General features: G+C 50.1%; 1 protein-coding gene and 1 pseudogene across 1 annotated transcript in view; one reads left to right on the top strand and one right to left on the bottom strand.

Moving 5' to 3' along the window:
• Nucleotides 1–27444, top strand: part of CLYBL (citramalyl-CoA lyase) — a 2598854-nt gene that overhangs the window by 580152 nt on the left and 1991258 nt on the right. The gene's annotated exons all lie outside the window — the stretch shown is intronic.
• On the bottom strand, nucleotides 22328–23483 carry LOC147697719 (protein salvador homolog 1 pseudogene; annotated as a pseudogene).

Below are 27444 nucleotides of genomic sequence, written 5' to 3'. Positions count from 1 at the left end.
GCTCCTGCGCCCATTACGCTGCGTTATACATCGCGTGAGTTACGATCACTGCAAAGTACTTCTGGCGGCTGCTACACAGTTTTCCCCGGTCGTTATAGGGGTAAGATGCGATGTCCTGGCTGTGGATGGTGTCCCAGCTCTGCCTCGCCCTCGCTCCCAAATAGAGAGATTGATTGTGTTAAGTATCTCTGCCTGCTGTTAAACACTAGATCAGCATGTAGGCATGCGCAGGATATCTATGACCTTTTGGTTACGGAAAAGCTGCTCTGTCTGATGCTGACTGAGACTTGGCTGGGGGAATTTTCTAATCCTGATATAGCTATAGCTATTCCCCCCGATTACAATGTTTTCAGGCTGGACAGATTGAAGGGGAGGGGTGGTGGAGTGGCAATGGAGGTGAATAAATGCGCCACATGCTCTATTTTGCCCATAGATGACATTCAAGGATCTGAATCCCTTGCCTTTTCCATTACATTGGCGCCACATCAATCCTTTAAAGGCCTTTTAGTCTATAGGCCACCTGGACCGCCTGGAACCTTCTTTGAAGAGCTCCAGTCGGCTATTTCGGTGTTGGCCTTGAAAGCGGAACATTGTGTTCTGGCCGGAGACTTCAACTTTCATATGGATGAGCCATCGGACCCTGATACAATCAAACTGCTCGATGCCACGGCCCCTTTTGGCCTGGTCCCGTATCTCCTGGGGCCAACGCACGATAAGGGTCATACCCTTGACCAGGTCTTCTCCACATCCCCCTTGGAGGTGAAGGCTATTGTACCAGTGCTTTGGTCAGACCACAGACTGGCCAAATTTTATATTCAGGGCACGATGAAACCTTTTAGCACCGCTTTTAAGCAGCAGGGCTGTGCTCCTAGGGCTTATCATCGAGTGACTCCAGACATGCTGGCTCAGGCTGCTCTGGATCACCCTTGCTCTATTACGGGAGATCTGGAGAGGGACCTGGATTCCCTGCAAGTGTGGCTTTTGGACAGGCTAAACAATCTTGCCCCTGTGATGACCCCCCGATTAATACCTAAGCGGGTTTCTGCTCCCTGGTTTACTGAGGCGCTGTCGGCCTCTCGACGGCAGTGTAAGGTAGCTGAAAGAGCCTGGCGCTCACAGTATGACCCTGTGGCAAGGCTTGCCTATAGGACAGTGGTTAAGGCCTATCATCGGGACATCCTCCTGGAGAAAAAAGTCTACTTTGCAAGGAGGATAGATGCCGCCTCTAATTCCTGTAAAGAGATTTTTACAATTGTCAGGGAATTCACGGCCCCCCGATCTAACGCGACCCAGGCTGTCCCTTCGGAGTCCTGGGCTTCCGATCTTGCAAATTTCTTTACCAACAAGATAAAACTGATCCAAGACTCTTTTCCTCTGGTGGCGACTGCTGTTTCGGCCAGCCCCGAGGATGGATCAGTTTTATTGGCCCCTTCGGGCCGTTATGGCCGCTTTTCTATCGATTTCAGCTCCTGCTTCTTTGGCACTTATGGGCAATCTCAAATCTGGGTCGCCTCTTGACCCTTGCCCGGCCAAATTTTTGGCAAAAATGGCGGAAGTTATAAATCCGCTGGCGAATCCACTCTTGAACCTCTCTTTGAGCCAGGGAGTGGTCCCGCAGGCCTGGAAGCAGGCAATGGTCATTCCCTTGCTGAAGAAGCCTGGTCTTGATCCGGAGATTCTGGCCAACTACAGGCCTATTTCTCTCCTCCCTGCTCTTACGAAAATTTTAGAGAAGCATGTGCATATGGTGCTCTCTAATTTTTTAGAAGCTCATGATGTACTGCATGCCACTCAATCTGGCTTCCGCCCCAACCTAAGCACCGAGACGGCGCTTTTGGAGGTGTCTGAAGCCATTAAAGAGGTACTTGACTCCGGGGGCAAAGCCATGCTTGTCATGTTAGATCTGTCGGCGGCCTTCGACACCGTCCCCCATGAGGGTCTTCTCGCCAGACACTATGAGATCGGTCTGAGGGGGACAGTGCTCAGCTGGTTTAGATCTTTTTTAGCTGGCCGTCGACAAACGGTCTGGGCCTCTCCTAACTCGGCCGTGATGCCGCCTCTGGGAGTCGGAGTTCCGCAGGGCTCTGTGTTGAGCCCGACTCTTTTTAACATCTTTATGACCCCTTTGGCGGCATTGGCAGAGTCTTTCGGGGCCCAGATCGTATCCTATGCCGATGACACCCAGCTCCTCTTTTCGTGTAAGAAAGGAGGAGATTTTGATGGAGAGAGTATCCGGGAATGCCTTGGGGCTGTTTTTAAATGGTTCCAGCTGAACAGCCTCAAGTGCAACTCAGATAAGTCTGAGGTACTCTTCTTCGGCTGTTCATCGGATCCGGACTGGCAGGTATGGTGGCCTATTAATATGTTCCCCCCGTCTTGTTCGTCCCAGCTGGCTAAGAACCTGGGGGTCAAGATGGACAAGGGTCTGACGTTGAGATCTCAGATCCTTGGTCTAACGGGAACATGTTTTGGTCTCCTCAAGATGCTCCAGAAGTTTTTGCCTCTTCTCTCAGAGGAGCATAGGAAGACAGTGCTGGCCCTGATCGGCTCAAGATTGGATTATTCCAACGTCCTCTATCTGGGCCTGCCAGAATATCTATTGCAACGGCTGCAAGTTGTTCAGAACGCGGCCGCGAGGGCCATCTATGGCCTAAATAGGCGAGCCAGCGCTGCCGGCCTGTTGCAGTTGCTCCATTGGCTGCCTATCCGGAAGCGGATTGCCTTTAAGGCTTTGACCTTGGCCTATAAAGCTCTTCATGCTGTGGGAGCAAAGTATCTCCAAAGGATACTCGCCTTTTACCACCCGGCTCGATCTCTAAGATCTGAATCTTTGTTTCTTGCGGTGGTCCCGCGAGTAAAAAGAGCCCGCATTGGAGGCTGCTCCTCTGGGTTGCTGGCGCCACAGTTGTGAAACACTTTGCCGCTGACATTACGCGGTGCTACTAATTTGCTTGCCTTCAGGAAGGGCTTTAAAACTTGGCTTTTTGCCCTTTAGGCCATTTCCCCTCTGTTTTGTTTCTTCTAATCTGTTTTTACATCACTGTGTTGTGTTATTCTGCTATAGGGCTCAATAAAAGCGCCGGGACACTCTTTTTGAGTAGCCGTGCGCTATACAAAACAATATATAACATAACATAACATAACTCATACACTCGCATTCAGGAGTCTCACCTTCTCTACTTTCTACGCCTCGCACTGCTGCACGCCTCACACTGCTGCATGCCTCACACTGCTGCACGCCTCACACTGCTGCACGCCTCACACTGCTGCACGCCACACACTGCTAAACGCCTCACACTGCTGCACGCCTCACACTGCTGCATTACTCACACTGCTGCATGCTGCACACTGCTGCACACCTCACACTACTGCACGCCACGCACTGCTGCATGCCTCACACTGCTGCATGCTGCACACTGCTGCATTACTCACACTGCTGCATGCTGCAAACTGCTGCACGCCTCACTCTGCTGCACGCTTCACTCTGCTGCACGCCTCACACTGCTGCACGCCACGCACTGCTGCACGCCACACACTGCTGCACGCCACACACTGCGGCACGCCTCACACTGCGGCACGCCTCACACTGCTGCACGCCTCACACTGCTTCACGCCTCACAATGCTGCACGCCTCACACTGCTGCACGCCTCACACTGCTGCACGCTGCACACTGTTGCACGCCACACTGCTGCACGCCACACACTGCTGCACACCACACACTGCTGTACGCTGCACAATGCTGCATTACTCACACTGCTGCATGCTGCACACTGCCGCACGCCTCACACTGCTGCACGCCTCACACTGCTGCACGCCGCACGCTGCACGCCTCACACTGCTGAACGCTGTACACTGCTGCACACCTCACACTGCTGTACACTGCTGCATTGCTCACACTGCTACATGCTGCAAACTGCTGTATGCCTCACACTGCTGCAGGCTGCACACTGCTGCATTACTCACACTGCTGCATGCTGCACACTGCCGCACGCCTCATACTGCTGCACGCCTCACACTGCTCCACACTGCTGCACGCCGCACACTGCTGCACACTGCACACTGCTGCACACCACACACTGCTGCACGCCACACACTGCTGCATGCTGCACACTGCTGCACGACACACTGCTGCACACCACACACTGCTGCACGCCACACACTGCTGCACACCACACACTGCTAAACGCCTCACACTCCTGCACGCCTCACACTGCTGCACGCCTCACACTGCTGCACGCCTCACACTGCTGCATGCCTCACACTGCTGCATGCCACACACTGCTAAATGCCTCACACTGCTGCACGCCTCACACTGCTGCACACTGCTGCATTACTCACACTGCTGCATGCTGCACACTGCTGCACGCCACACACTACTGCACGCCACACACTGCGGCATGCCTCACACTGCTGCATTACTCACACTGCCGCACGCCTCACACTGCAGCATGCTTCACTCTGCTGCACCCTTCACACTGCTGCACGCCTCACACTGCTGCACGCCTCACACTGCTGCACGCCGCACACTGCTGCACGCCTCACACTGCTGCACGCCACACACTGCTAAATGCCTCACACTGCTGCACGCCTCACACTGTTGCACACTGCTGCATTACTCACACTGCGTCATGCTGCACACTGCTGCACACCACACACTGCTGCATGCCTCACACTGCTGCATGCCTCACACTGCTGCACGCTGCACACTGCTGCATGCTGCACACTGCCGCACGCCTCACACTGCCGCACGCTTTACTCTGCTGCACGCCTCACACTGCTGCATGCTGCACACTGCTGCTTTACTTACACTGCAGCATGCTGCACACTGATGCACGCCTCACACTGCTGCACTCTTCACTCTGCTCCACGCCTCACACTGCTGCATGCTGCACACTGCTGCACGCCGCACACTGCTGCACGCCTCACACTGCTGCACGCCTCACACTGCTGCACGCCGTACACTGCTGCACGCCACACACTGCTGCACGCTTCACACTGCTGCACACTGCTGCATTACTCACACTGCTGCATGCTGCACACTGCTGCATGCCACACACTGCTGCATGCCTCACACTGCTGCACACTGCTGCATTACTCACACTGCTGCATGCTGCACACTGCCGCACTCCTCACACTGCTGCACGTCTCACACAGCTGCACGTCTCACAGTGCTGCACGTCTCACACTGCTGCACGCCACACACTGCTGCATTACTCACACTGCTGCATGCTGCACACTGCTGCACGCCATACACTACTGCACACTACACACTGCTGCATGCCTCACACTGCTGCATTACTCACACTGCTGCATGCTGCACACTGCTGCACGCCTCACACTGCAGCACGCTTAACTCTGCTGCACCTTCACACTGCTGCACGCCTCACACTGCTGCACGCCGCACACTGCTGCACGCCGCACACTGCTGCACGCCTCACACTGCTGCACGCCACACACTGCTAAATGCCTCACACTGCTGCACGCCTCACACTGCTGCACACTGCTGCATTACTCACACTGCTGCATGCTGCACACTACTGCATGCCACATACTGCTGCATGCCTCACACTGCTGCACGCTGCACACTGCTGCATGCTGCACACTGCTGCACGCCTCACACTGCCGCACGCTTCACTCTGCTGCACTTCTCACACTGCTGCATGCTGCACACTGCTGCACGCCGCACACTGCTGCACGCCACACACTGCTGCATGCCTCACACTGCTGCATGCCGCACACTGCTGCACGCCACACACTGCTGCATGCCTCACACTGCTGCACGCCTCACACTGCTGCAGGCTGCACACTGCTGCATTACTCACACTGCTGCATGCTGCACACTGCTGCACGCCTCACACTGCTGCACACGGCTGTATTACTCACACTGCTGCATGCTGCACACTGCTGCACGCCTCACACTGCTGCACGCCTCACACTGCTGCACGCCTCGCACAGCTGCACGCTGCACACTGCTGCACGCCGTTCACTGCTGCACACCACACACTGCTGCACGCCACACACTGCTGCACGCCTCACACTGCTGCATGACACACTGCTGCACGCCACACACTGCTGCACGCCACACACTGATGCACGCCTCACACTGCTGCACGCCTCACACTGCTGCACACCTCACACTGCTGCACGCCTCACACTGCTGCACGCTGCAAACTGCTGCATTACTCACACTGCTGCATGGTGCACACTGCTGCACGCCTCGCACCACTGCACGCCACACACTGCTACACGCCTCACACTGCTGCATTACTCACACTGCTGCATGCTGCACACTGCCGCACGCCTCACACTGCCACACGCCTCACTCTGCTGCACGCCTCGCACTGCTGCACGCCTCACACTGCTGCACGCCGCACACTGCTGCACGCCACACACTGCTGCATGCCACACACCTCTGCACGCCGCACACTGCTGCACGCCACACACTGCTGCAGGCCTCACACTGCTGCACGCCTCACACTGCTGCACGCTGCACACTGCTGCACACTGCTGAATGACACACTGCTGCACGCCACACACTGCTAAACCCCACACACTGCTAAACGCCTCACACTGCTGCACGTCTCACACTGCTAAACCCCACACACTGCTGCACGTCTCACACTGCTGCATGTCTCACACTGCTGCACGCCTCACACTGCTGCATGTCTCACACTGCTGCACGCCTCATACTGCTGCACGCCACACGCTCCTGCACGCCTCACACTGCTGCATGCCACACACTGCTGCACGCCACACACTGCTGCACGCCGCACACCGCACACTGCTGCATCACTCACACTACTGCATGCTGCACACTGCTGCACGCCTCACACTGCTGCACATCTCACACTGCTGCAAGCCGCACACTGCTGCACACCGCACACTGCTGCATGAAGCACACTGCTGCACGCCACACACTGCTGCATGCCTCACACTGCTGCATGCCTCACACTGCTGCACGCCTCACACTGCTGCATGCCTCACACTGCTGCACGCCGCTCAACACCACCACATCACTCAGGAACACTACCATATCACTCTAGGACATCACCACACCACTCTAGGACACCACCACATCACTCTAGGACACCACCACATCACTCGGGACACCACCACATCACTCAGGGACACCACCACATCACTCAGGGACACCACCACATCACTGAGGGACACCGCCACATCACTCTAGGACACCACCACAACACTCTAGGACACCACCACATGCCTCTAGGACACCACCACATCACTCAGGGACACCACCACATCACTCCGGGACACCACCTCATCACTCAGGGACACCACCACATCCACCACATCACTCAGGGACACCTCCACATCACTCAGGGGCACCACCACATCACTCAGGGGCACCACCACATCACTCAGGGGCACCACCACATCACTTGGGGACACCACCACATCACTCGGGGACACCACCACATCACTCAGGGACACCACCACATCACTCAGGGACACCACCACATCACTCACGGACACCACCACATCACTCAGGAACACCACCACATCACTCTGGGACACCACCACATCACTCAGGGACACCACCACATCACTCTGGGACACCACCACATCACTCTGGGACACCACCACATCACTCTGGGACACCACCACATCACTTTGGGACACCACCACATCCCTCTAATACACCGCCACATCACTCAGACCAACTACATCATCATTCAGCACCACAACAGCATTACTCAGCACCACAACAGCACTGTCCTTGCTTGCTACCAACAAGAATTGCCACAGCCAATAGGACTCGCATTAGGAAAGTGTAAGCTATTAGCTTTGTGAATAACAATGCTAATAATTTATATATTTTCAAAGCCAACACATATTTAAAAAAATTGTCATTTACAATACCAATAGCTCACACTTTCCTAATGCGAGACCTATTGCATTGCAAATGCTTGTTTGTATAAGTGATTTGAGGGCGTTTTCCAAATCTGACAGCTGCTTGCGGAGTGAATTTAGGACTGTTTCGCCATGGCTATCCCTCTGGTGTAGACTTTAAATGTTTCCCAAACCGTTGTAAAAGTGTCTACCAAACCAACAAGCAAGGCAAAGAAGGTGTCTATAGCTTCCTCGATTTCTGACTTAAAGGCCGTGTCTAATAATGAGTATGGTGGGAAGCGCCAGTTAAAAAGAGGAATATATTTCTGTGGGGTGTCTAGAACTAAGAGGACAGGTGAGTTGTCAGAAAAGGTGCGAGGGAGCACAGCACAATCCCGTATTCTGTCATAGTTGCTACAGGAGGCTAGCCAATAATCAATCCTAGTGTGTAAGCCATGAAACGCAGAGTAATGTGTGTATCCCCCCCCCTCAGGATGCCTCTGCCGCCACACATCACTTAGCTCCAGCTGTGTCATTGTGTCAATAATTGCATGGGCCGACGCAGACATGCGCCGTACCGGGCCACCCGATCTATCCAGACAAGGGCTCAGGACACAATTGAAAACACCGCCCCAAAGTTGTGTACCACCTTCATATCTCAGCATCTTTTCCATAAGGGAGGCAAAAAACTTTGGGCTGTCGTAGTTAGGGCCATAGATGTTAACCAGCATCCATATCCCAGCATCTTTTCCATAAGGGAGGCAAAAGACTTTGGGTTGTCGTAGTTAGGGCCATAGATGTTAACCAGGATCATGTTCAAGCCCTTCCCCTGGCATCTAGAGACTACAAACCTGCACTCTTGATCAGTATAGAGTAGAACAAGTTTCAAACTGGATTTAGGATTCACCCATGTAATTACTCTCCGCGCGTGCGTAGTGAACCCAGCCACATATGTGTGTCCCAGTAATCTCCTACTGCGGAACATACTGATTTCCAAAGGCAAATGTGACTCCTGTAGCATAGCTATGTCTATCTCATGTCTCTGCATATAAGCCATGACCTTCCTAAGCTTTCTGTGGTCATTAAGACCCCTAACATTCCATGTTAATAGTCGGAGCCTACTGTGTGTGATCGTGTCTCGCCCTCTGTTAACTGTCATACTAGAGATGGTGCGACTATACGTGTACCAGGCTGTGTCGTGTCACTGAGAACTAAGCCACTTATATGTAGCTGGAGCAGCGTATTATCAAAAACTTTGCAGTACATCAGTCTCTGTCCCTTCCCTCTCCCCACCCCCGTCAGGCTATCCCCAACTTTGCCATGGCGAATTCCCCCCTCAGAAACACCAAACATCATGACCCTTTTCCCTGGCGTATCCTTGAGACGCGGGAACTTGCCTGACCGTCCGTGACCTCTGTGGACTGCTCGCCGCTCCCGCTGCGCGGGAGCCGCTTCACCTGTGGGGGGACCCACCAACGCGGAAACAAACTTGCCTGGCTGCCGAGGGAGAGCTACAACAGAGGAGGCTTCAGGGGTAAGCGCTGCAGGGACTCGCTATCCCAGGAGTCCCTGCACGACCACGAGTCATCGGTCAGCGCCCCTCTGCGTGCCCCGCCCCCACCGCCACTCTACAAGATCAGAGGAGAGTCCGTCTTGCGGGACGCAAGCGGGACGCCGGGCGAAGCCCGGGCAAAGGGCGGGCCGTCTGTGGCCGTCCGGGGCCAGCAGAGGCTGGGCTGGGCCACCCCCCTTCCATCTTCTGCTACGGCTCCAATCCCTCAGAGTTCAACTGTAGGTCCTGCATCCATTATGTCCACTAGATCCGGTAAAGCCCTGAGGGGTGGTGGAGCAAGTGCTTTAGGGGGCTCCACGATGATTGGCACTATGGACAAATTTATCACTCGGGTGGCCAACGTCATTGAAAAGGAGATCGCAATGACGGAACGCCGCCTCTCACTTGACCTCCTTCCATCCAAGCGCTCATCCTTGGGAGCTGCGGCACACGCCTTGTCCCCGCCTACTTTCATTTCTAATGTACCTCCGCCTGGGCCCCCATCTGACGAGAAACACATTGTAGCGCTAGAGGCAGGACTAGATAGGATAGAAAGCCTCATATCAATCCCTTCCCGAAGCAGTCGCTGTACTGAGGTTATAGTTACTGGACCATCCCACTGCTTAGCCAGCTTTCCTGACAACAGGTCTCAAACTGATCCTACTGTTCCCACACCTGACCCACAACCATTGCCCCAGACTAGACCTTCACGGGTACATAGGAAAAGGAAAAGGGGGATTAATATTCGGAGGGGAAGTCACTCCATGCTCTACAAGCGCTCTAGGACACAGCTCCATAGGGGTACCTCATACACAGACGCTGGAGAGCTGGAACTCCTCAGGAATTCTAGCTCCCCCCAGCACGCAGCTGAGTCCCGGTTACCGTCCCCCCTGCCTCCAGCAGCACTTGTCCTACCAAAACAGGGTACCTCTCTCGAGTCTCTCGAGAAACTGGTAAAGTCTCTGCTTAATCCATTATTCGACCAAGTTAAGAGCCTGGGGGTCAGACTGGACAACTTCGAACAGGCCACTAGGGACAACTTTTTCTCCCTGAAAACTCTGTTGAAATTGCAACCTAAGCCTAGTGAGATCAACCCAGATAGGAATGTTGCTAAAGAGGTCCCAGTAAGCCAAACATCCGGAGTCCAGTCGACACTGCCGGCCAAAACATTGACTACAGGGAAAGCTCCTACCTCAGCCCCTCTAGCCAGTGCGAAGCAGGTAAGGCCGAGTAATTCCACTCATGTAGCTCAGGTGCACGGCACTCCTCCCACAGCAGTGACGGCATCTGCGCCGAACCCTGCTCAAAAGAACTCTCAGAAGAAAGGGGCTGGTCCAAATGTGCATTCGGCTTCCGCTGCGCTGGTTAAAACCAACGGAGCAGCATCAATCTCTAAGGCTATCCCTTCCACCTCTTTGCCTAAAAATCCCCCTCTGTCTAAAAATCCCTCCTTGCCAAAAAATCCCCCCCCAGTGGCCACTCAGCAGATTCCGCCACGCAAGTGCCCACCGGTAAATCTCCCTCCCGAATGCCACCCGTATGTTGTTGTCCTCACCAAAGTCCCCCCTCTAAAAGAATCACAGCAGGAAACCCATCAGGCGCTAAAAAACAAAGTCATCCACTGGATGAAAACCAATAGACCACTTCCACTGGGTGTAGATGGCCTGATTCTTGGGGTGCGCAGGGTGGGTTGGATTGGGCATGGGAAAAAACCTTTTGAGGGAGATTGCGTGGTGGTCAACTTTCAAGATATAAGAGCCGCCCACTCAATATGCTCCCAAGGCCGAACGGCCGGCACGGGGGTCGATGCTGTCGACCTAACTTTTTTCTACCCGAGGCCGGTCCTGACCACCCCGTTCTGCCCTGCTGGGCCCCCATCTCAAAACATCGTCCATGGTCATCTTTCCCCGGGAATTTTTCCACAGCAGTTATATCCAGTTCCAGTAATGCGGAATTGGGGTTCCTGGGGTTGCTGACTCTGTGACGTCCCTGGGGAGGCCCTTGTGGCTTGGAGTCCTGCTGCCGAGCCTACCCCCTTCTCTAAAATCCGTAGCCCTTCGATCACACCACAAAGCCAGGTCACTGCTGAGATTGTAAAGGACCAAGAGAGACTAGGGCATCTCCTGACCCACTGGTTAGCCTCCCTGCTGTGGGTGTTGTGGACACGCTGTCTCCTGTCGGGAACTGTAGCATTGCGGCTGTGATGGACCCACCGCTTAGGGTTTTCAGCTGGAATGTGGCGGGCCTCGAGAGGAAGCTAGCGTTGCCGGACTGGAATTCGCTAGTGGAGCAACACTCCATATGCCTGTTCCAGGAAACCTGGAGCAGGGTGCCCCTGCACAAGGCAGGATATTCCACCCATTTCTTGCCAGCAGTCCATAGTGGAACTGGCAGGGGCCGCCCTTCTGGTGGCCTCCTCATTTGGGTGGCCTCAGAACTTAATTGCAGGGTGGTGGAGCGGGATGCCAAATGCCCGGACCTCCTTAACATATTGCTGAAAAACCTCCAGGGCCGAGTCATCCTAAACATTTTTAACATTTACGCCCGAGGCACAAAGGGGGGTAGAGAATCCCCAGTAATAACTTGCTTAGAAGCCCAGCTTCGCTCGTCACCTCACAGGTTTTGTACCTTGGTGGCGGGCGATCTCAATTGTACCTTTGAGCCCCTGGACCTCGAAATCCTAACAGATCAAGAGGAACACGATACTAGGTGGGGGATTCCGTCCCTTGAACTTAGTCCTATCAAAAAGTGGACAGAAGTGGCCCTCCAGATCAACTCAATATCTATGGAGTTTGGCCTGAGGGCTGCCAATGGCAGGACTGGGTCCGACAAAGCAGGGGTCCATACCTACAACAGGCCAGGGCACACGTCACGAATTGATTACTTCCTTCTTGACGTACACCTGTGGAGTATGGTTGAGGACATGGTGATTATACCATCTGTAGAGAGTGACCACAACCTCCTCTCTCTCACCTTGTCTCACAGGTGGTTAACTAGCACTGTGACCAGAACTTCTCGTAACCCCGCCCCGGACCTGTCAGCAGTTTCTAACTGTGGATGGCGGCTAAAGTGGGCGAAGCTGGCACTTTCAGAGGAGAAAACTTCTGCCATTAGGCAGCTTCTTGCCTCAGCCCTAGTCAATCTTGACCCCCAAGAGGATGGGTTGCTGGAGGTGGCCTCTAGGTTCTGCATCATAACCCAGGCTATCAGTGACCTCTTTGTAGTTCCAGCTAATATGAATAGAAGGAAACCAAGTTCACGAGCTAGACAGGGCTGGTACAATCAGAAGTGCAGGGAGGCGAAGTCGCTTTTCATTGAAGCAGTCAAGTCCAAAATACCATCTAGGACTAGGGTGGCCAGGAGGCACTACGCACTCTGCCAAAAAAACGCCAAGATGGAGTGGGAGGATAACTTCTGGCAGGACCTCCTGGCTGCCAGTCGTGGGAAAGACGCCAAAGGTTTTTGGGATTTGGTGGGCAATAGGAACCGTCCCGACGACACTCTGAGGACCTGTACCATCAATGCCCAGATATGGTTCTCCCACTTCCAAAAACTCTATTCTGCCGCTGAAGGCCCACTAAACGACCCCTTCAACCTCCCTCCCTATACTTTAGTTCAAGACCTGGAACTTTTTTCTGTTTTGGATGTCACAAAGCAGATTAAAACCTTGGTACCATTAAAAGCAGCTGGTCCGGATGGCCTACCAGGCAATATCCTCCGAGCCTATCCTGAAGAATGGGGGGTATTAATCTCTGCACTTCTTAATGCAATCGTTGAAAGAGGCCCTGTGCCAGATTCCTGGAGAGGTGCTGAGGTAGTCCCCATCTACAAAAAGGGCAGCCGGGATCTACCTGGGAACTATAGGCCCATAAGCCTAATAGACTCGAGCCAGAAATTGGCGGGGAAAGCCATTTTGGGGAGGATCTCACAATGGGTGGATGAAAACCACATCCTGTCCGATATGCAAGCCGGGTTCCGTTCAGGCACCGGAACTATCGAACAGGTCTTTAGGCTCCTGCTATTGCATTGGAAGGTGGTGGAGCTAGGCAAAGGCAGTCTTTACTTGGCCTTTATTGACCTAAAGACTGCCTTTGACCTGGTTCCTAGGGAGGAACTTTGGAGGGTGCTACACGGACTAGGGATGCCCCCGTATTTACTAAACCTCCTTATCAAACTGCATAACAACACCTATGCCCAGGTTAGATGGGGGTTGAATGGGGAAAAGACCGACAAGATCAGGGTCGAGAGGGGAGTAAGGCAGGGTTGTGTCCTGGTCCCCACCCTATTCTCCCTCTATATCAATGGGGTGGTAGATCATCTACTCGGCGAACCAGCAGACGCTCCCACTCTGGGAGGCGTAAAAATTCCAACTTTGCTGTTCGCCGATGACACCCTCCTCATCTCTAAAACCCCCCAAGGTCTCCAGACACTACTGAATCGCTTCCAGGACTTTTGCACCACCAGGGGACTTGTCATCAACGTGGAAAAAAACCAAGTACTTAGTTATGCACCCACCTCGCAAACTTGGCCGTCCTCCCATTTTGAACTCTATACCCCTTGAAAGAGTGGCAGAATTCGACTACTTGGGAATTCGACTTAACGATGCGATGAGCTGGACCGCCCACATCAATAAAATGACAATGGCTCACAAAAGGGTGGGGGGGCCCTCCTCAAGGAGTTTAACAACTCAACAAAACATTGTGTCGCCCCTTTATTAGATATATATAAAGCACGTGCGGTTTCTGCGTCACTTTATGGAGCTGAACTGTGGGGCCTAGGCAAAGTGGATTTACTGAGCAAGGCTGAAAACAAATTCATTAAAGATCTCCTTGCCATTCCATCGAGCAGTCCGACTATCCCAGTCCTCATGGATGCTGGCTGTAAAGCAATAGGGGATCAGGCCCGTCTTCGACCCCTCTTGCTCTGGGCTCGCCTGTGGAGGGTACCGGAGCTAAAACCTTATGCTGATGGCCTAGCTGAGGTGATGCACTCCGACGGTTGGCACAGCATCAAATGGCTGAAGGAAATTAAACATCTTCTAGGGGACCTTGGCCTGGACTCCTGCTGGCATAGCCACTCCGCTCCTCCGAAGGAGTCCTTAAAAAAACTTTTTGGGGAGTGGGTTCGTGTGAAGCGCATCAGCAATCAGCAGCACTGCAAAACCACCGCAGCCTTCCTGCTGATAAAAGATGTCGTCGCCTACGAGCCGTACATGGACATAATAACAATCGCCATGGACCGGTCCCTGTATATCAAATTCCGGTTAGGAACCCTACCCTTGGCCGACCTCTGTTCCAGGTGGAATAAATCCCAGCCCTCATCACGCTACTGTGCCCTTTGCCTTGATAAACCAGAGACGGTGCCACACTTTCTCTTTGAATGCCCGGACTATGGTCGCCCCAGATCACGTTGGCTTGGACCTATCTGCAGAGAATTGGGTACCCGCCAGTACTCTGTTGCCCTTCGGATTCTTTTAACCAATACAGCCCCTCCTATTGTTTGTGCCGTTGCCAAGTTTTTAAAATGGGCTTGGTTGATTAGACTTAGAAGACTGTCCATATCAATGTAAACCTTTTTTTAATTAATTTATGCTGACCAAATGTGTTTTACTCTTTTATCTAATGTTCAGTCATACTTTTTTCGACATGCTGTTTTTATCTTGTGTACTGCTTTTATGATATATGCATATCGAAATAAAGCAATCAACCAACCATAACAAATTCACATCTACCAGTAATACAACTGAGATAAATAAGTTTGAGACCAGGTTGTGGAGCACACACTTGGGCAGATGTTGCCTGACTGCGTTGTAACTAAGTACTATTAGGTTAACTGCTCACCGCCGTCTGCCAACAGATCTATGTTGCGCATCAGGAATTAGGTAAACTAACCAAATCTGGACCCCAAGTTCCTTAGCCCATGACCTGCCCATGCTCTTATTGGACTTAACCCCATGACAAATAGTCGGTTCTCGTCATAAGGTTTCTGCACTCTGCTATTGAGGATATACTACCCCCAGCTGCTAGTCTCACGACAATGCTTGAAGTAGTCTATATAAATACACACAAGACCCACCCAACCAGTACCCATCTTATCTGCCAGTCTGTATAAGACAAACTCTAGTCCTGGTCATCCAGGCTTCCTTCAGGCACGCCCTCCAGGCCGCTGTGCTCCGGACATCCGCAATATTCTTTCTACCACTCCTTCAGAGCTTTCTGCAAAGCCTTTGGGTCCGTGAAATCCTGGATTTACCCTGCCGGTTTACACGTAACCTTGCCGGGTACAACATGGCGTAGTCAAAGTCCTGCTCTCGCATCTGTCATTTTAATGGTGCAAATTGCTTACGAGCCTCCTGCACTCGGATCGTGAAGTTCAGATAAATCGAGATGGCTGATCCCTTGAACTGTAGTGACTGCTTTTCCCGTGCAACTCTTAAGGCAGCATCACGGTCCCTATAGTTCAGGAGTTTTGCGATAATAGGTCTTGGTGAGGCCCCGGGAGCAGGATTCGGGCCCAGTGAGCGGTGCGCTCTCTCTACCACGGACATCGCAGAGAATGCATCTGCTCCTAGCAAGGCAACCAGCATGTTCTCCACAAAAAGCTCCATGTTTCTGACCTGCCTGGAGTCAGGTAAGTCCATAATTCGTATGTTACATTTTGCAACGCTCTGCTCATCGGTGTTCCGTCTACGCCTCCTCAACTTCGGTGACCCTGCGTTCAGCCATGTCTATCCTTTCTGCCTGTTTATTCACTCTTTCAGACATTCTATCCATCCTATAGGACTGTGAATCCAGCTTTGTATCGATGGATGTCAGGCTGTCCTGCAGGCTCTTCTGCATGACTAATAGCCTAGTGCGAATGTCCCCCTCTACTTGCTCCGGTGCCTCCTCCAGCGTGCCACGACTCCCCTCCGGGGTGGCCTCTCTGGTCCTGGGCTTACGCTGCTGAAGTTGAGCTTAAGTTGTGCTTTATCTACTTTGCCCATCGCGGGCGAGTAAGGGCAGTGCTTCTCACCCTTCCAGCCGGTGTACTGTTATGCCCAGTCAAATTTCACCCCCAGTGACTATGAGGGCGGCTTTCTCATGGGGGTCCTGCCACGCAGGATCAATAATCCACAGTGTCCAGTGCACAACTTCTTAGCAATTGTTGTTCCTTCCGCAGGCTCGGCAATCTACGTTAATCATGGTGCTAAATTTCGCGCTGTAAGGGTGGCGCCACTGCTCTCTATTGCACCTGCTTCGGCAGGCAAGCTCACCCCTCCTCAGCTGTTGTTCTGTGCTCTTCTACACCAAGCAAAAGCTGAGGCACTCCAGTTGAGTACTAACCCACTCGTTGTTCATACAGAAACTGAGAGTCAAACTCTAATTCACTTTGTAATTGTTTTTGTCGCACAGCCCAAAGCATGGTCATTCAGAATCTGGCTGGGTAGCACCTGCACTTCCACCTCCATCTTTGCTTCGAGTACCTAGTGTACCAATTCTCTTTCTGTTTTAGAAGAGGTCTGTCCTTTGCAAGGACACTAGGACCTTACAGTAACGGGTGCTGCCAGGTACACAGTCAGGACATTGTACATCACATGACTGGACAGGAAGTGTGGGGAGGAGCCTGGCATTCCAGGGCTTGATAGCTCAGAGACAGCATGGTTGGAAACAATCTCCCCTAGAAGTAGAGGAACAGTGGAACAACTAATAAAGTGCAGTTGAACACAGTTACCTGTATCTGTGTGGTTTAAAGGTCTTGAACCATGAGAAAATTGTGTTCAGTGAGACCTCAGGACCAGTAGCGTAGCGGGGTTTGGGGCAGTCCGCCCCGGGCGACACGAGTTGTGAGGCGGCGGGGTCCTCCCACTGCTCTAACCTATTACCTGCAGTCTTGGGGCAGCAAATAAATCGGAGATCTCACCAGCAACCCCCACCTGTAACACCCCCCCCCGCTCTTCACTCCGGCTGCTGCGGGGCGGAAAACTTGGGTACAGCCATGAGTGACCAAAGGGCTAGCTACGCCACTGTGCAGCACATTCAAACACATGAAGATTCCAAGGAGTAACTGTAGACCTTCGAATAAGGACAATATGCAGGTTAAACCAAACAAACAATTAACCTCAGACAGTTTGTACTGTGCATAAAAATGTTGGGTGGTAGCAAAGTGCCTCAACACCAAAGAACAATGCTTGACAGAAAGGCTCACGTCACTCAACTACTTCCATCACAGTGTCATCCCATTCAAAGTGAGTGAGGCACAGAGTTTGGCACAGTGTTAGAAGAGGTGACTGGAGTCTAGATGAAGCATCGGAAGAGTGATGAGACACAAAACCACAGCTTCTGATTGACCTGATGGGGGCATGATGGCCAGCATTTAATGAGAATATTTCCTACAGGAAAGTCTGAGACATACTACAAACTCAAAGAAACATTGTGTGTGCATTCCTCTGCAGTGCAGACTCCTCCCAAGATTAAAGCTAGGCTATTGGACTCTACTTCCTAGTTCCAGATCTGGAAAAGAGTCAGGGAGTGTGAGGCTGAGCCAGTATTCCAGTGCAGGGTAGTATGGAGACACACTTCCTCAGTGCTAGAGGCCTCAGACACTTATATATTGGCAGAAAACATATTGTCCCGAGGAGCATCACGAGCGTCCCTTTTGAGCAGGGACAGCGGACATCTTAGCAGGGCACGCACCATAGTTTGCCAAGCCATCAGACACTTTCCTCATAGATATTGTTAGACCTGTCAGCCTTAGGGAAGTCTTCCCTCAAACCTTTTGCCTTCACTCCCCTTTTTTGCTGATTTGCACTTTACCACTGATAATCAGTGCTGAAGTGCTTGTGCTCTCTCCTGCAAGCATGGTAGAATTTGCCTATACCCTACTGGTACATTTCATTTGCTTGGAGGTCCCTAGTAAAGACATACCCCATGTACCAAGGGCCTGTAAAATTAAATCCTACTAGGGGGCCTGCAGCAATGACTGTGACACACACTTAAGTAGCCCTGTAAAACATGTCTCAGTCCTGCCTTTGCAGCCTGTGTGTGCAGTTTTAAACTGCCATTTCGACCACCTGGAACGATAAACCTTTTGCCCCCAAACCTTCCTTTTTTAATACATGTAAGTCACCCCTAGAGTAGGTAGGCACTGGGCAGTCCAGAGTGCAGGGTGAAGTGTATTTAAAAAGTTGGACATGTCCTTTTTGGTTTTAGATGTCCTGATAGTAAAAAACACTTAATTTTGTTGTTCAATACTGCAAGACCCACCTCTCCTTAGGACAACATTGGGTTTCCTTATTACATTTAATAAGTGATAACTTAGATTGGTCAAGTTTGGTCGTTATGTAATTTAAAGACCTATTTAATGGTAAGGTCAGATTCTAAGTCACAATTCTAAAAATGCCAATTTTAGAAAGTTGGCTTTTTTTTGTCCCGACCATTTGGTGCCTTAAGTCTTTTCCTGGGTCACATGACTAGGTGTAGCTGGCAGTTGGTCTTTGTGTATTGCTCACAGAGAGTGAGACAAAAGGAGGCTAAGTGTTGGCAGGATGGTGCCTTTCTGAATAATTGAGGGGAAGGAACTGTCCCCTACCTCACTTGCACATCACAAAGGCTCTGCATGAGCACTCTCACAAGGGGTTTGTCACTAGTATTTTGTGTCTCCAGACAATCGAGAGCCAGGGCAGGTGGGAAGGAGATGCCTGACACCTCAGTGGGATGGAAGCCTCTAGAAACCTCTCCGACTTCAAATTGGGCACTAGGTAAAAATATTCAACCTCACACCCTAAATCTTCAGTACACCTCTGAACCTGTGGAAGACTCAGAAGAAGGACTGCTGTGCTCCTTTGCTGCAAGAAGGACTGCCATCCTGCTGTACTGCCCTGCTGTTTTCCTGCCTGAGTAGGAAGGACTGGACCTGCATCTTGAACCCAGGACCACAAGAGTGACTTAAAGGGCTAGTTGGCTGGCTTCCTGATCACAAGCCTCCGGGACAGAACAGGCTTCCTCCACTCTTGAACTCAGCTCCTGGAATCTGTCACCTCCCAAGTACTGCCCCCCCCAGTCCTCGACCCTTGGAAGTGGTCCTGAAGGTGCTTTGCCACCCAAAGTGTTGTCTTAGCACAAATGACGCATCGCATTCCAGAAACTCTTTTTCAGAGCCGCTGCATGATGCATCCGCTCCCCCAACTCCACAACATGACCGATGTGCGACGCATCCTCAATACAGGCCTTTGTATCGCAAGCCCCTTGTCGATGGCATCCTTGACGATGACGCAGGACTCTGCATCGCAAGCTCCGCAGCTTCTTCGGACACAGCTGTGTGCAAGGCATCCTTGAAGCAGGACTTCACAATGCAAGCCCCTTGTTGACTGCATCCTCCACGACGACGCAGGACGTCACATTGCAGCCTTGCAACTCCTAGGAATACATTCTTGACATGGGACTTGGCAATGTTCCACAACCAGGATTTAAGGTACTTTTCTTCAGCAGCCTTAAGTGGGTTCCAACCAGGCAGCCGAATGCCGCCTGGTTGTGCTTCTACGCCTGACTACAGCGGAGCAGGTGTCGTGCAACAGTGTGATGTGGATGAAGGTGAGTAATGAAATACACCTATGGGAATCCTTGCCCAATATTTTATTTGTGGCGGCCCAGGGTGTGAGTTAAAAATAGTGGTGCCAGTACAAGTAGAAAAATTGTGACTACTTAGTTGACTAGGTGTTGGCGGTCTACATGTTTCAGTCCCTGAGGAAAAATTTGCGGGACTTTCGTCAGGACCAGGAAAAGATGAGTGAGTGGCAAAAAGTAGTGCCACGTGTGAATATCTCCTACACACGCGCTAAGGTGTGTGGAAAAAGGTGGAAGGAATTAAAAGAATTAAAAAGGTGCGCCGTGGGTACCAGACTAGGTTTTCCGCAGAGGACTCCTAACAAACAAAACGTACACGGGAGTGCCTCTCCCCGCGCCCCGATCTACTGGAATGGAACCTTTAGCGAAGATTTTTCTTGCATACCTGCAGTGCCTGTAAGTAACACAGCCGCACCTTTTTAATTCTTTTAATTCCTTCCACCTTTTTCCACACACCTTAGCGCGTGTGTAGGAGAAATACACACGTGGCACTACTTTTTGCCACTCACTCATCTTTTCCTGGTCCTGACGAAAGTCCCGCAAATTTTTCCTCAGGGACTGAAACATGTAGACCGCCAACACCTAATCAACTAAGTAGTCGCAATTTTTCTCCTTGTAGTTGCACCACTATTTTTAACTCACCCTGGGCCGCCAAAAATAAAATATTGGGCAAGGATTCCCAGAGGTGTATTTCATTACTCACCTTCATCCACATCACACTGTTGCACGACACCTGCTCCGCTGTAGTCAGGCGTAGAAGCACAACCAGGCGGCATTCGGCTGCCTGGTTGGACCCCAATGATGAAGCATGACACCAACCAGGTTGGTGTGTGAGGGGTTTATAAACAAAAACCTATTGTGCCCAGCTGAAAAGCCACACTCACAAGTGACCTGGAATACTAATTAATATTCCACTACTTCCACATAGTGGGCTAGTCCACATTGTTTTCTTGGTTACATATTTGGAGACGAGACTCGCCCCTAAAACCCTTGCTCTCTCCATTGATTACTCTACTACTTCCTTGTAGTGGGACCATGCTCCTTCGCGGTTGGCGTGAACTTATGACTTTGTACTGGTCAGGTACAACCAGATTGTATTGTATTGTAGTGTAATTGCATTTATATAGCGCTTACTACCCCTGACGATGCATCAAAACGCTTTTTTGGCGAGAAGCACGCTACTCCGGAACCCATAAAGGATTAATGTTGAATTAGTATAGTATAATATATAAGTGATTTAAGTGGTGGATAGGTTTGTCAATTATTTGGATTCAGAAGTATAGCAGAGGGATGGAAGAGGGAAAAAGTTTGTATTTATATAGCGCTTGTTACCCCTGATGGGGTGTGAAAGCGCTTTTTTGTGGCCGAGTAGCAGGTTACTCCGGAAACCCATAAAGGATTAGTGGTGAATTAGTATAGTGAAATATGAAAGTAATTTGAGTGGTGGATATTAGTCAGTTATTTGGAGTGAAAAGGATAGCGGAGGGATAAAAGAGGGAAAAAAAGGTTTGCATTTATATAGCACGATACCCCTGATGGGGTGTTGAAGTGCTTTTTTGGCGAATAGCACACTACTTTGTGACCCATAAAGGAGTAGTGTTGAAAATGAGTATAGTGAAATATGAAAGTAATTTGACTGGTGGATATTTTAATCCGTTATTTGGATAGAGAATGGTAGCGGAGGGGTGGAAAAGGGAAAAAAGGTTTGCATTTATGTAGCACTTGGTACCCCTGATGGGGATTTGAAGCGCTTTAATGGCGAGTAGCACCCTACTCCGGAACCCATAAGGATTAGTGTTGAATTAGTATAGTGAGCTATGAAAGTAATTTGAGTGGTAGATATGTTAGTGAGTTATTTGTATTGAGAAGGGTTGGGGATGGATAGAAAAGGGAAAAAGGTTTGCATTTAGATAGCGCTTGTTACCCCTGATGGGGTGTTGAAGCGCTTTATTGGCAAGTAGCACGCTGCTCCGGATCCCATAAAGGATTAGTGGCGAATTAGTATAGTGAAATTTGAAATTTGAGAAGTGAACATGTTAGTCTGTTATTTTATTTTTATTTTTTTTATGTAAAAAGCAGCAAGTTTATTACAATCAAATTTGGAGATGGCCACATTTATTTTTTATCATTGGGTGCTTTTAAATATCTTGAACAAATGTTCAGATCGTTCCAGTTCAACAAACCATTCAAAATAAAGGAACGTGTGCTGTAAAGTGTTTTTAGATTTACAATATGCCGTTTAATTTCTGGTTTCCCGAAGGATTAAAACATGTAAACTGTAATATACCTTACATTTAAAAATATATATTTTCTAAATATTAGCTTAAAAATTCTTGCCATGCTGTGCATACCACTGTTGTCTTTGTTTACGATTCTCAAGCTCAGCGTGGAGAGTTTGTCTGTAAGCTTCATAAAGTTTAACAATTCGTTCTAGTTCTTTCATGAAGAGCAGTTTTAGCATTCCCTGGTATGTATCCAAGTCTGCAAGCTGGAAGAGATCCCACTTCAGGATGTGATCAAACCTCACCGGAGCCCGGGCATAGACCTGTAACCAATCTGGGATGTCTGCAGTGTGGTATGGATTAGCTGGTACTAGGAGGTGCTGTGGCTGCAGATATGTTACAGGAGGAGGAAGCGGTGGGGGATGATCATATTGAGGAACACTTGGAGCACAAGGGTGTTTGTACTGAGCCCTTTTATTGATATGATCCACATAATATACACCAAACTCTGCAGATTCAACTCGCTCCCAGCCAGGTGGAAGGCCCTCTCTCTCCAGTGGATGGCTCCAATGAGTTGTATTAGTGTTATGGTCTATGAAATATTTTCTTCCTCTTATAGTCCAGTCCACTGACCATCCAGGGGGGAGGGGAACATCTTCAGCACTGTGAGTGGTTAAATTTCCCAGAGATGTAGCAGTAACCCTCCCAATGCCTGCTGGAGGTCTCCCCTGACTTGGTGGCATTCTTTGGAAGTGATCGTTGATTTCATAGTATCTGAAATCTTCATGACCAAGATCACCTTGATGGCGTCTTCTCGGACGATCATAAAATTGATCTCGGTAGAAATAACGTGCCCCTACCTCCCCATTTCCTGCTACAGAATTACTTTCTGTTAAGAAAGACTGTGAGGATGAGCCATATTCCTGTGGCACGTCTGCCAAACTTCGCACAAGAAAGGATGGAGCAGACAGCCTGTTGCTTTCTCGCCTCACTACCTCGTGAGAGGGTCTCTGCACTGGAGTCTGAAGGAAACTTTGGTTTCTAGAAACGGCAACATCCCCTGGGGAAGCCGGGTAAGGAGTTGAACTGGTGTCTGGGAGGCAAACATCTGTTCGTCTGGGAATTGTTAGACCATGACGGATGAAAAGAGGCATCAGATTGCCCAGCAGAGGGGACGTCTCCTTCACATACTTTCCCTGCACCTCGGCGGGTTTGGACACCTCTTTCTTGGCCTTCTTTCGGGACAACATGCTTGGGACAGTTTCTGGACCTGGGCGACGGTGTCCAGCTCAGGATGTGACTTCCCTTGCTCCGCACCCTAGTCGCCGTTACTCCTGGTATGCGGACAAGTGCCCTCATGGGGCCCATACCGCTCTCTGCTGCTCATACTAGGGCCACGGAGCAGGGTCTCCAGGGGAAGCGAAGCAGCGGCACGGCGCCCTGGCTAAGCATGGGCGAATTTTGCGAATCTCGCGTTCGCGAATTTTGCGGATTTGCGAACTCGCAATCCGCGAATTTGCGGATTTTTTTTTTTTTTGTGTTCGCCCGTGTTTCTGCCAGTTTGCGAGGGTTTTTACAATTTCGCAATTTGCGAACTTACCTGTCGGGTCGCAAGTTTTGCGAACTTGTTGTTTCTACGTGTCCAGCCTGTTTGGGACACTCTTCTTCATCACTGCCACTCTCTGTCACCACTGCCACTCTCTGACTACTCATGCCACCCTCTAGCCCACCCATGCCACCCTCTGTTTCATCACCACACCCTCTGGTTGTCCAGTGTACATTATTTTCGGCAAAGCAAAGCACACCTTCCCTGCCTCAAGTGACCTGAATTAATTTGGGGCTGATTAATGTGTCACAGAATATTTTTTTAGCTGGCACCTGCTTCCTTAGTGCGCCCTGATTAGTGATCTTTTGCACTTGCTAAGTGCTTTCATTGTTGCAAAATTAGTTACAACACCTGCCCTGCCCCAACTGACAATAATGAATTAGGGGCTGATTAATGGATTTTAACTTCCAGCCTGGCTCCTGCTTGTCTCCCTTAGCTGTAATTCAGGACCTTTGTGGCATATGTGTAACTATTCTGAGGTTCAGAGCAGGGTCACATAATAGTTGCAACTGGCAACTGAACTCTGGAGGGGCCCCTCAGGAAGCACTACAGGAAATGGCTACTAATGATGAGCCTGAACTTTTGAACCTGGTAAGTAGTTTCAGTTTTGCTACGATCGTATTTCTGCAATTTAGCACTTATTCGCGGGGCGCGAAGTTGTACTGGGAAGCCGCGAACTCACGCGAACAGTGCGAGCAGTGCGAGCAAAATCCGCTGCTCGCGGATTTGCGGATTTTGCGGGAGATTCGCGAATCTCGCGGATTGCGAATTTCCCGAAAATCCGCAAAATCCGCGAGCGAAACGGATTTTCCGCCCATGCTTAGCCCTGGCCCATACTGTGCCACGCAGCCGCCGCCACTTGGTTACTGTCTCGCGCCGCGCTGACCGTTGATGTGATTCGACGTTAGCTGTTTTCCAGGTCCTGTCCTGCTGGTTCTAGAGGGGTTACCCCCTCTCCTGTCCGCGCGGCCCCCACTTGGCCAACACTTGGAGCAAACTTTCCCTAGAGCCCCAAGACTTCCAGTGGCAGATTTTTTTGGCAAGTACCTAGTAAATTGTGAAAAGAGGCATGACCGTTAGTCTGTTATTTTGATCGAAAAGGATAGTGGAGGGAATAGAAAATGAAGGATTTACAGGCACATGCATCAAACATGCCATTTGCGATTCCTTAATAGCGAAAAATAAGGATTCGCTAATAAGGAAGCGCAAATGACTATGCATGCAGGAACCGCTGAGAAAATAGCTTTTCCTACAAATTCCTTAATTGCCACTCGCAAATTGCGAGTCGCAATTAAGGAATGGCTCCCCATTCATTCCTATGCGCCTACAGGCCCATAGGAATGAATGGGAGATTGCATGAGCAATTTGCAAGTACCAATAGGTACTCGCAAATTGCGCAAGCAATTTCAAGGGTGTCAAAATGACACCCTGTTTCACCCCTGAAATAATGATGTGCACCCATGTTGTGCACACACATGCCCCAAGGGCATGTGTGTGTTATGTTATAATGGATTTATACCGCACACTAAAACTCCAGAGTGCCCGGGCACGAAATATAACAGTGACCCGATGGAAAGAAGCCAGTTAACATAACTGCTTGAAGCGGAAGGTTTTCAGTTGCTTTTTGAAAAGTATGAGGCTTTGGATGTGCCACAATGCCAAAGGCAAATAATTCCAGAGGGTAGGTGCTTTGACAGACAAAGACTGGCCCCCCAACCGCATTCTGCGGAAAAGTGGGATCGCTATCCGTCTCAGGGAGGCAGAGCACAGCGGTCTGTTAGGAATATGGAATGAAAAACGCTTCCTAATGTACAATGGCCAAGATCGTGCAAAGCTCTATGAACCAGAGTGAGAACCTTAAATTGCACTCTCTGGGCCACAGACAGCCAATGCAGCTCACGTAGTTGCTGTTTTACGCTAGAACCTTCCAGAGATGTTGAACAGAAGTCTAGCCGCGGCATTCTGTATGATCTGAAGCTTATTTTGTAGGTACCCATGGATACCCACATACAGGGCATTGGCGCAGTCGATGCAGGAGAGAATAAGAGCCCTCAGGACCATCTCCTTTGCTGACCTTGGAAGCACCAGAAAGAACCTTCTCAGTGCTTTAAGGGTGCTGAAGCAAACTCCAGTGAGTTTTTTAATTTGCACCCCAAACTGCAGATCCTCCTCAAACCAAATCCCAAGATTTTTTGCTGGGGCGTCCACAGAATTAGGGCGGGGATAATCATAGGGCCTTAGAGACTCCCAGAAGGTGGGCGGGAACTGGCAATATAGAAGGATCTCGGACTTGTCCTCATTGCATTTAAGTTGGGCCTGCACCAACCATCTAAATACAGCAGACAGACAACATAAAACTTAAAAACTTAAAAACATAAAACAAAAATATAACATTTTGAAAATTGCACTAAAGTGCATTTTTCAAAGTATTTTGCAAATTGCCATCAAGTTCAACTTCATGGTAATTTGTATTAGTGAAATCACTATTCTAAAGAGGTTCTTGCATTGCATTTAAGGAATCGCAAATTGCGAATCCTTAAATGCACTCGCAATTTAAGAAATCGCAAATAATTGCGAATTCTCAAATTGCGAGTGCCTTGAACCTTGAGGCATCGCAAATGCACTTTTGCGGGCGCAAACGGGCGATTTTTTTCAAATCGCACTGTTTGCGCTCGCAAAAATGGTTGATGCATGTGCCTCTTAGACTTTTTTTTTGGAGGTCATAGCAGTAGGCAGAGGCTTTGGGATGAGTAAAAAGGGATGTGGAGGGGAAGAGTCAGGGATGAGTTTTGAAATGCTTGTTTTGAGGGATCGGTATAGTAAAAGAGGTGTCAGTTGATGCAAGGAGGTGTAGAGTATAGGAGAGTCTAGAAATGGTTATTTTGAGGATCATAGTAGTGGTATGGGGTTTGGGATAAATGAGAGAATGGATGTAGAGGATATATTGATAGATGTATAGGCTGAGAAATATGGTACTGCATTGGAAAGAATAGTAGAAAGAAGTTTGAGATAAGTCAGAAAGTTGAGGTAGGAGATATATTGAGAGAAGTAGAGGGTGAGAAATAGGATAGTGCATTGGATATGCTGAAATGGAAGAAAGTAATAAATATATAGATCCATAAGCACTTGGAAAGTATATAGATGCATAAAGGAAGTAGGTATATGTAGATTAAAGATATTGATAGAGGTATTGGCTGAGAAATAGGGTAGTGCATTGGATATGCTTTTTTAGGAGAAAAGTATTAAATATATAGATCCAAGTACATGCAAGGTATATAGATGCATAAACGAAGTAAAAAGATGCATTAGATAAACTCTGGTTTTCAAGTGTTATTGTACTTTGAACATGTATTTGTATTTATTTTTTAACATCTTAACCCCTTCGGTGCTCATGACGAGCTCAGCTCGGCATGAGGCACAGTGCTCGTGTGAGCTGAGCTCGTCATGACCACACCCATTAACATTATGGCCCAGCACAGCAGGGGAATATCTTCAGCAACCAAGGTGATAATTATTCTACATGTTTATACAAAGCAATGCACAAAGATAGGTACATATCTATAGTCAAATAAATGCTTATACACAGAGGGATATGCTGTAAGTTT

This window comes from Lissotriton vulgaris, chromosome 8 (assembly GCF_964263255.1).
Source record: "Lissotriton vulgaris chromosome 8, aLisVul1.2, whole genome shotgun sequence".
Lineage (NCBI taxonomy): Eukaryota > Metazoa > Chordata > Amphibia > Caudata > Salamandridae > Lissotriton > Lissotriton vulgaris.
Note: the sequence above shows the minus strand (reverse complement) of the source record. Positions and strands in the feature narration are given on the sequence as shown.